This window comes from Gossypium hirsutum, chromosome D07 (genome assembly GCF_007990345.1).
Source record: "Gossypium hirsutum isolate 1008001.06 chromosome D07, Gossypium_hirsutum_v2.1, whole genome shotgun sequence".
Classification (NCBI taxonomy): domain Eukaryota; kingdom Viridiplantae; phylum Streptophyta; class Magnoliopsida; order Malvales; family Malvaceae; genus Gossypium; species Gossypium hirsutum.
The window spans coordinates 25,883,383-25,893,813 of NC_053443.1; the positions used below are offsets into that span (position 1 = coordinate 25,883,383).

At 34.3% G+C, this 10,431-nt stretch overlaps 1 long non-coding RNA gene across 1 annotated transcript; it reads right to left on the bottom strand.

Moving 5' to 3' along the window:
* Positions 1 to 3,205: 3,205 nt before the first annotated feature.
* Positions 3,206 to 3,968, bottom strand: LOC121219198 (uncharacterized). Its single transcript, XR_005915857.1, has 2 exons — positions 3,529 to 3,968; positions 3,206 to 3,420 (listed from the first exon to the last, which is right to left on the bottom strand). It is a non-coding gene; the product is annotated as an uncharacterized lncRNA (long non-coding RNA).
* Positions 3,969 to 10,431: the final 6,463 nt, after the last annotated feature.

Here is a 10,431-nt window from a genome sequence, read left to right on the forward strand (position 1 = left end):
TTCGACAGTTAAATCATGATCAGTTTATTCCCTGGGTTGTTTTGGGGGACTTCAATGAGATTACAAACTCTTTTGAGAAGAAGGGTGGTCGACTCAGATCAGATCGACAAATGAGGGAATTTCGCAGGGTTCTTGAAGACTGCAACCTTAATGACTTAGGCTTTGTTAGCCGGTGGTTCACATGGGAACGAGGACGATTTGTTTCTACTATTATAAGGGAACGACTGGATCGTGGAGTAGCGCCATTGAATTGGGTGAATCTCTTTCCTAGGTATCGTCTTGAACATTTGAGTCACTCTTTTTCTGACCATTATACCCTTCTCTTAGATACTTTGGGGGTGGTATGGAATAGTCAAAGCAGTCATGTGAAGTCTTTTAGGTTTGAGGCCAAATGGTGTTTAGATAGTTTGTTGGAGAAAATGGGTCACCAAATGCTTAATTGGAGCAAGTCCACTAGTAGAAATGAGAAGAGTAACCGGCTTGTTTTAGAAGACAGATTAAATAGTCTTAATAATCAAGATCTTTCCGATGAGATTTTAACAGAGATTATGGAGGTCCAATTAGGACTTAATTTGGAAGCTGAGAAGGAAGAGTTATTTTGGGAGCAACGTGCCCGTGTGAATTGGCTGAAGAATGGGGATCAGAATACTAGCTATTTTTCATAAGGTTGTTGTGCAACGACATTTTCGTGGTAGAATTTCTGAGCTGGAAGATGAAAATGGTGGGCGGACTACTTCATCTAAGGAATTTTTACAGATTGCTACTGACTATTTTGGTAAGCTTTTTTCTACTTCAGAAATGGGTTCGGATGAGCATTTGTTTGGATTAGTTGAGAAAAAAGTTACCGACTGCATGAATGATAGGTTATTAAAACAGTTCATTGATGAGGAAATTGCCTATGCAGTTAAGTTGATGGCACCCTTGAAAGCCCCTGGTGTGGATGGGTTTACGGCTCTCTCTTTCCAAAGATACTGGCATATTATTGGGCCTGAAGTTTCTCAATTTTGTTTATCCATTTTGAATGGAAATTCTGATATAGGTGATATCAATAAAACGCACATTATCTTGAGCCCTAAAATTGATAAGCCGAAAAATATGTCGCATTTCAGACCTATAAGCCTTTGTAATGTTATTTACAAAATTATCGCAAAAGTCTTGGTAATTCGTATGAGTGATATGCTGGGAAATTGCATTAATGAAGCTCAAGAGGCTTTTATCTCAGAAAGGCTTATTTTAGATAATGTGCTGATTACTTATGAGTTCCTTCATTCTTTAAAAATGAAGAAGAGTGGCAAGAAAGGCAATTTTGTGCTTAAACTCGATATGAGTAAAGCGTATGATCGTGTTGAATGGGATTTTTTGGTAGGGATGATGAAGTATTTGGGGTTTCATATGGATTGGATAGTTCTCATTATGCGATGTGTTTACTCTGTTACATACCCGGTTAGTCTTAATGGAATTAATAGTGATTGGTTTTCTCCCTCTAGAGGACTACGGCAAGGAGATCCTCTTAGCCCTTATCTGTTTTTGATTTGTGCTGAAGGTTTCTCTGTACCTATTCAGGATGCTAAAAATAAAAGGAATATGTCGAGGGCACCTATAGGTAGAGAGAAATTTTCTGTTAATCACTTATTTTTTACAGATGATTGTATCCTATTTGGTGATGCCTCGTGTGAGGGAGCTGAGGTGGTTCGTGATGTAGTCCATGAATATGAAATGGTTTCGGGGCAGCGAGTGAATTTTGATAAATCCCTTATTTATTTTAGAGTAAATGTTGTCTCTAACGTTCAGGAGGATATAGTCAATCTGTTAGAGGTCTGTTTGGCCTCTAAGCCTGAGAAGTACCTAGGATTGCCTATGATGGTGGGTAGGAGAAAAAAGTAGGCTTTTCCTAATTTTGTGGACCGATTCAAAAAATGGGTTGAGGGGTGGAGCTTGCGCTATTTGTCAATGAGGGGTAAAGAGGTATTTATAAAATCAGTTTTGCAGGCAACATCAATTTTTGCTATGCAATGTTTTCTTTTGCCAAAGACGTTATGCCGAACGCTTGAAGGCGTTATGAATAGATTCTGGTGGACGAATAATAAAACATTAAAGGGTATTCATTGGAGTAATTGGGAAACGTTATGCAAGCCAAAATGTTTGGGAGGTCTGGGTTTTAAAAACTTGTTTTTGTTTAATAAGGCCTTATTAGCAAAACAGGTGTGGCGCATTTTATCCCAGCCTCATTGTCTTTTATCCAAGGTTTTAAAAGCCCGTTACTTTCCTTCTTCCAATATTCTAACAGCAAAAGTTGGCTCTTACCCTTCATTTACCTAGAGAAGCATTTGCAGTGTTCAGGTGTTGATCGGAGATGGGATTTTGTGGCAGGTGGGAAGTGGTGTCCGCATCAATATCTAGAACAAACCCTGGTTACCTAGAAGGGAGAACAACAGAATTCCAGTTCAGGAAATTCGACCTACTTGGACAACGGTTAATCAGTTAATTATGAATGGGGACAGTACCTGGAACAGAGAGCTAATCCATAGGTTAGTTGATGATAACACAGAAAATCAAATATTTTCCATTCCTATTTCTGAAAGTAGGCCGGAGGACATGCTGGTCTGGAAGTATGAAGGCTCAGGGGAGTATACAATTAAGAGCGGGTATTGAGTCCTTATTGCAGAATTTTTACAGAGCAATTTTCATACGTCCTCTAATGATGAGGATTACAAAGGATTTTACACTGATCTATGGGCTTTGAAAAATTAAAATACATGTTTGGAGGATGTTTAACAATCTGGTGCCTTATTATGGAAATTTGGTGCGTAGAACTTTTTGTGAGGAGACTGTGTGCCCGCTGTATAAGGTACAGCTGGAAAACTCTGAGCATCTATTGTGGTCTTGTGGGGTTCTATAGGGTGTGTGGGATTCGATGCAAGTTCAAATCCCTCCTTTTGAAGATTCACTAGATTATAAAAATCACTTTGTTAAAACATTCCTTGAAGCGGATGGCAGAAAAAAAAACGACTCATTACTATCTCTTTATGATGCCTTTGGTTTCATAAAAATAAATTGGTTCACGAAGGGGTTAAGTTTTCGATGCCAAAATTATTGGGGTTTATTAGAGGTTATGAACAAGATCTTTGTTTAGTTCATGAGAACCTCTGTCCTTTTCCTGTTTCTATGGACAAGGAACTCTAGAGGCCTCCTGACTATGGAATCATTAAACTTAATTTTGATGCGTCTTTTATTCAAGGAAAGAAGCTTGCTACAACAACGGTCTTAGCTAGAGATTACAAAGGGGAAATTGTAGGGGCAGAAAATTATCTGTTTGAAGATGTTGGTGATGCATTTGTGGCAGAGACACGAGCTTGTGAAAGGGCTTTAATCTTCGCGCGTCAGATATATTTTAAGCGGCTGATTGTGGAAGGTGACTCTCTGTCAGTCATCAAAAATATTAAGAAAAATGAGGAAGATAAATCGGTTCTCAGGCCGATTACTCATCATATTCATCAATTAAATCTGCTTTTTGATGAGGTAACTTACAATTTTGTGCCTCGTGCAGTTAATGATGCGGCTCACGTTCTGGCACTGGAAGGTAGGAGAAGAATGGTGTGTGGGAACTGGGTTGATGGTGTACTGAATTCCGTGAGGATTGTGGTGGTGAAAGACCGTTTGGTTTGGAATCAAAGGATCTAAGGTCCATGGCTTTTTCGCTTTGAATTTGGAGAAGGTTCTTTGAATCTCCAGTACTATTTTCAAAGCATCGATTTCTCCTGTTGCATGTCGTCGTTACAGGTATTGAGGAGAGCTCTTTTGGCTGATATTGGATTTTGAAGTGATACTATTTGCAGGCTCATGAGTTTTATTTGTTTTAATTACTTGATCGATAATTTCTAGGATTTCTTAATTACCCATGCTGGACAACTATTTATTTGTTTTGGTTTTGTCGTTTACTTTGCTGTTGTGTTTGGTAGCTTTTTAGCTACTTTTTCTTTGAGCCATTGATTAATAATATTAGTCTGAGTTTTGACAAAAAAAACAATAGATCCAAAAATTTATTGGCTAAAACTTAATCTACCTTTACAACTAGAAGCAATTGCAGTGTCGATAGATATCTCCAACTTGGTACAATTGCAAATGCAAGAGTTCAATGTAATACTAGGGATGAAGTGGTTGTCTACTCACCATGCATTCATTGATTGCAATGGAAAGAGGATAATGTTTCGTTGCCTTGAACAACACAAATTTATTTATATGAGCAGACATGTTAATTCTCCACTTTGAATGGTGGCAATCTTAACTGTCATGCAATCATTGAAAAAGGGTTGTCAAGACTATTTGGCTTATGAAAATGACACATAGGTGGATCTAAGCTCACGATTAGAAGATATCTCGATTGTCAAGGATTTTTTTGATGTATTTCCCGAAGGCTTACTTGGTTTACCACCTGTAGTGGCGGAGCTAGGGGACTGGTAGGAGCCCCAGCCCCCAATAAGGGAAAATTTTTCATTTAGGCCCTTTATAATTTATAAAATTTTAAATTAGTAATGGTAAAATTATATTTTGACCCCCCAAAATGAAAAAAAATTGAGATAAAGATATAAACTATTAAAATGGTGAAAATATATTTTTACTATCATAAAGATATACAATTTAATTACGCCTCCTCTAAGAAAAAATTCTGACTTTGCCACTGACCACCGAATTGGGAAATAGAATTTGAAATTGAACTAATTCTTAGAACTCAACCAATACCAAAGCCTCCATATTGTAACACCACTCACCAGATTAAACCGATAACCTGAGCAACGAATGTTACATTTGGCACTAAGTCACTTAAAAATCAAATATATTTTTTATACTTAATGTTATTCTTATTAAGCTCAATTTAGGCTTCTTGAATCATTTCCTAACATTTAATAATATATTTAACCCTCAAAATATATTAGATTAACATCCAAAATATCATATTTTCATTTGCATTACCAAATACCATGTAATTTCCTAATATTGTCATTAATTATTACTTAAACATATCATAAACTCCTAATATACATGCCATTTTTATGTCCAAAATCATATATAAAAAGAGTCCTGAAACTTTTTGAGAGTTGATGTGATTCTCATGAAAAGGTATTCCACATACTACTTTCTTTCACCTATGTGTTTGTTTATGTAACACCCACATTGAACTCGATTATCAGATCCGAGTATTATGTGTCACAACTTAAAAACTCAATAAATTTGACAAAAATACTTGAAAATTTTAAAGCTTTGTGGTCTCAGCGTATACCCCAAGTTTGGCGTAAACCCTAGTATAATAATAACAAAACAATCAAATCAATTGCGCGCCAAGGAAAACAGTTTCAGACAAACATTTGGCGGAAGCCTTATAAAAGATGATAAAGTTATATAAATTGCCAGATGGGTTATTTCTCATACAAAAGTTTCAAGTGCATCATTGACAGTTAAACATCATTCAAAACAGTTTGGCGTATACGCCTAAAAGATGATCTAATCAACCATAGTAAATAAGAGTTAATATATATTTCAGGAGTACACAAAATATCTCAGAAAACAGGGTTTTAGTGAAAGACGTAAATTATTACAAAGTTGGTTACAAATAGGTAGACATGCCACCCTCCCAAAATGTCATGCATGATACAGAAATAGGCAAGTGTCTCACTACCAATAGTAACTTTAGCATAGTCCCCTTCTACAAAATCTTTTTCTTCAATCAACATGCCTGAGAAGGAAAGATTAACAGAATAAGTTTAAACGAACTTAGTGAGTTCTATTTATAAAGGTAACACAAACGATATATAGGGATACTACTGGTAGACAAGCATTACTCATAACGATACTCAACCTTTCGGAAAGGTTTATACATACTAAACATAATACATCCAACGGCGTTCATAGTTCTTAGATGGACTCTATCTATCAACTTAACACGACTCATGGGTACACACTATCTGCCCGTTTAACTATAACCTAATACAATAAGCATGTTTTGCACATGACTTATACTCGTGCCATCAGACCCAAAATTTAGAATTAGAACCATATCAATTAGTCATATTCATATGCATATACTCAACCCCTTAACTCCTCATATGATTTCTGTTTAGCTGAACATGTTTTCTCGTGATATGCCAATCCAGTTTACAATATACCTGCCCCATCAGAGGCATCACAAACATATCTCTTTTTTCTTTATCACATATCATATTTCACGTATAGATAGTATTGGGTTTGTGCAGTAAGGAGGTTATTTTACATCGAAACATGAACTGACACAACTCACGTTGACAATACTGGTTTAACATCACAAAACCATACACCACACCTTACGTTATTGAGAGGGAACACTTACCTTACACAAATTAATACCAGAAGAGGATTTATAACACACGTAAGTAAGAATGAACTCACCAGAAAGTCTACTACATTAATCTACTCAGCAGGTCACTTGCCTTTATTGTTTAGACCTTCATTAGCTTCTTAAGCTAAAAGAGAGATAAATATATCTATCAGATCATTAAACTATTGAAATTTAACATGCATGCATAAATCGGTAGCATGTAACCCAGAATCAGGAAGTTTCCTTCCTCACAAGCAGTTCTAAAACCTATGCATGCTTTACTGTAAATACATAAATTCCTTCAATAATAACCTAAGGGTTCACCAGAAATTACCAGTAAACTGATACTAACAATGGTGTCAACTAGATACTAGAAGCTCCTCGTTAATGATTCCAACTTAGAATTTTCTAAATATTTAGTGAAGAATGCAAGGAAGAAGAAGAAGCAGAAGTAAAAACGTAAAAACATGCTAGCTAGATATCCTTATATAGTAAAGACATCAAAGAACAAAACTTAATGGAAGTCAGAGGATCCCACGATCACTCTAGAAGTTCGAAAAGAAAATAATTAAAAATCTAATCATCTACAGTACCCTAATTTAGTTCTAACTAGGTCTCAACTAAACTCCAACTTTACTAATCGAGCCATTGTAATATATTAAACACAAAAATAAATCTATTGAGCTGCGAACTAACGAGTTCGCCCAAAACATTTGGGGTTGGCGGATAGCTTAATAGAAGAGTCCGCAAATTGGAACGATTAAAATGTGCAAGTGTACACAATTGTATCAAGTAATAAAGTGATAAGTATTTCAAGTTATCATCTCCACAAAGACTAAACAAGCAAATATTTGTGAAAAACTATAACTTGAACAAATTGTCTAAGGTAAAATAATGTTAGTTGAAAATGCGATGTAATTAAATAAAGTGAATTAACTATCTAATTTAGTAAATTGAAATTATCTAAGTACAAAATTAAACACATAAAATTAGACAAGTCTTAAGAGTTTATCACAATGGCATATAAGTGTTAGAACAACAATCCTTCCTAAGTTAGAATTACTCAATTTATCAAAAGATGTTACGAAAATTTCATGGCTAAATCGATCATTTATTAACCCTAATCACACTTAGTAAAATATTTAACTTAATTAATTATTAAACCTCTCTCACATATTTCTATGTTTAAAAGACTTAACATTTCAGAAGTAAAACAATTTACAAAGTTATCTAAGGTAATAATAGTTTTGGTATTATTACAGATTTAATCCCTTCATAATTAAACATTACACCATACAAATGTTATGTCAATTAATTAAAACCATGTTCAAAATAATTAATTAATTAATTAATTAATTAATTAATTCATTCATTCATTCATTCATTCATTCATTAATGCAACAGAAACTTAATCATGATTTTAATTGTATGAATAAAAAGATAAAAAATCATAGAACATCTCTTAACAAAATTAAATAAAACAAACTAAGGAAATTAGATCATTCCAACACAAATGAATTTAAGCAATCATGATATTATTGAAAATCAAATGCTTAATTGAAATCATGTTTATGAATTGAACAAAACAAAAGATTGATAAGGGAAGAGAAAACTCCAGCCGATTTTGGAAATTCTTGAGGCATAAACCGTTTGCTCCTTTCGTTCTTCTAGATTGCTGTCACAACTAAGCAATTTAATCCCAACAAAGTTGACTAAGGCTGCTCCCAAGGATATTAAAAGTCTCTTTTTCAAGAGAGGGTGTCGAAACTATTTTTTTATCTTTTGAAAAAAACAAAGAAAAATTAGTTGTCGATGAAAATTTGGAGTCGCCACCAATCTTTTATTAAGGTGTGATTGGGTCACCTAAAAACGACTTCGGCCTACGAATTTTAGAAAAACGGGTCCAGGAGTTGGTTACGTATGAGGAAGGATTAGCACCCTCATAACGCCCAAAAATTGGTACCTAGTTAATTAATTAATGTCTTAATGTCGAAAATTTGAAAAATATAATCCTTAGCAAAAACTTAAAAACGTTACGTATTAAGACCCTTATCATTTCAGAGAAAGAAAATGTCACACCCAATGCGTTAGGGCACGACATTCTAATTTCCTCAAAAATCAATTAGACCAAAATACTCGTGTAATAAAAATTTAAAAGAATATCCATTTATTCAAGATTTAAGAAATCGCGGCCCAATACGTTAGGGCACAATTCCTCAAAAATCCCAAACTCGAAATATTTCCTTTATTATTTTTAGAAAAAATCTTCATTTCGAGAAATCAATACGTCATATCCAATACGTTAGGACACAACGTGTTGAATTCCCAATGATGAGTTCTTATTTTTTTGATTAAAGAGAAATGCTCGATTGTTAGATTTAACGAAGAAAATTGGAACCCAATATGTTAGGGCTCAATTTCCTTGAAAAATCCTAAATACAAGCATTATCTCAATTTTGAAAAGTTTTAAATCGAGTAAAAAAATGATGTGATGCTACATTAAATATACAATGCAATAATAAATATTACAATGGCATAGAAATAATGTAAACATATAAATAAATGAAACTAACATACATAAAAGAAATAACCATTGACGTACAAGAATATCAAATAAATGAACAAAATATAAATGAAAAAAACATAAGTCAATAAACAAATGAAAGAAACAATAAAGAATAAAGAATAAAAGGTACATAATGTATATATTGAACCCCTTTTTTAAAAAAAAAACAAGTGGATTTACACATAAAATCTAGAATTATAAAATTTACATATAGCAAAATCTATAATGCATTTATGAAAATAAAGAAAAAAACATAATATATATACATATATAGATAAATATTCATATATAGAAAAATATTCATTAAAAAAACAAAATATATATACATATATAGATAAAAAATAATTACATATATATAAAAATTACATTATCAATTAATTAAAAAAATGAAGAAAATAATAAAAAAACTAAATTGAACTATAGACAAGAATCTGGGGCAAATCCATAAATAATTGAAGTTTGGAGGACCAAATCGAACGCGCCAAGAATACAGAGGGGCTAGAAAGGAAATTATCCCTTCTCCTCTAAAACGGCGCCATTGCAAATTGGACCAAATTGAAATTGAAATAAATAAATGGGTAAATCTAAAAAATAAAAAAAACTTAATTAGAAATATATTAAAAGGCGGAGGGGCTAAAAGCGTAATTTGCCCATCCGCAAAAAAAAAACACGCGAATCTTATGGCTGGTGAGGCATCTGGGGAGGCCTGGTGAATCGACGTCGTTTCACTAGGCTATTTAAGCCAAAAATTTGTTCAAAAAAATCATTTTCCATCCCTTTTTTAAAAAACTTCCAAAAACTTCAAAAAAAAGCTCTCCCCCCTTTCCAGTCGTCCGGTCATCGGCTGGTCACCGGCCATCGCACCGGCCACCGATCTCCAGCGTCAGCGCCGCCACCTGCGGTGGCCGAAAAAGGGGAAAATTCCCCGTTCAGTTTATTCGGCCTTTCTAAACCCAAATCTGGGTTTGGAGCTTTCAAAATATCGACGAAAACCACAAGGATGTCAAGGAAATGCTACGATTTCTGGCCACCGATCCTCGGCGTGGCTCCCTCAAATGCTTCAGCACCGCTTCGGAGTCCAAAGAAAGGTGGTTTCTTTCTTTTTATTTTGTTTTATTTATATACAGATGAAAAAATAAAAATAAAAACAATAGTAGATTAAAATAATGCGAATAAAAAATATTAATGTAAACCTTTGGACTGATTCTTGCTCTGTATTGTATTCTCTGTTTCGTTGTGAATATAATCGTGCCTTTTTTATTGATTTCGAATCCCCCTTTTTACAACGTTACAATGGCTTTTTATAGCCGAATGAAATAGATCTAAAAAAGAAACAAATCATGTTTCTTTATTTGCTTTACAAATCTTTGATTCGCTTTCCATATTTGCTATTTGTTGCTTGCTGCATGTGAAGGTCGGGGCTGTGGCGCGAACGTGAAGATCCTGGTTGCGGTCTGAGGCTCCCCCTAGAAACCCTAGGGTTTCTGCCACCGTTTTTTGGGCCACTACACTTGGG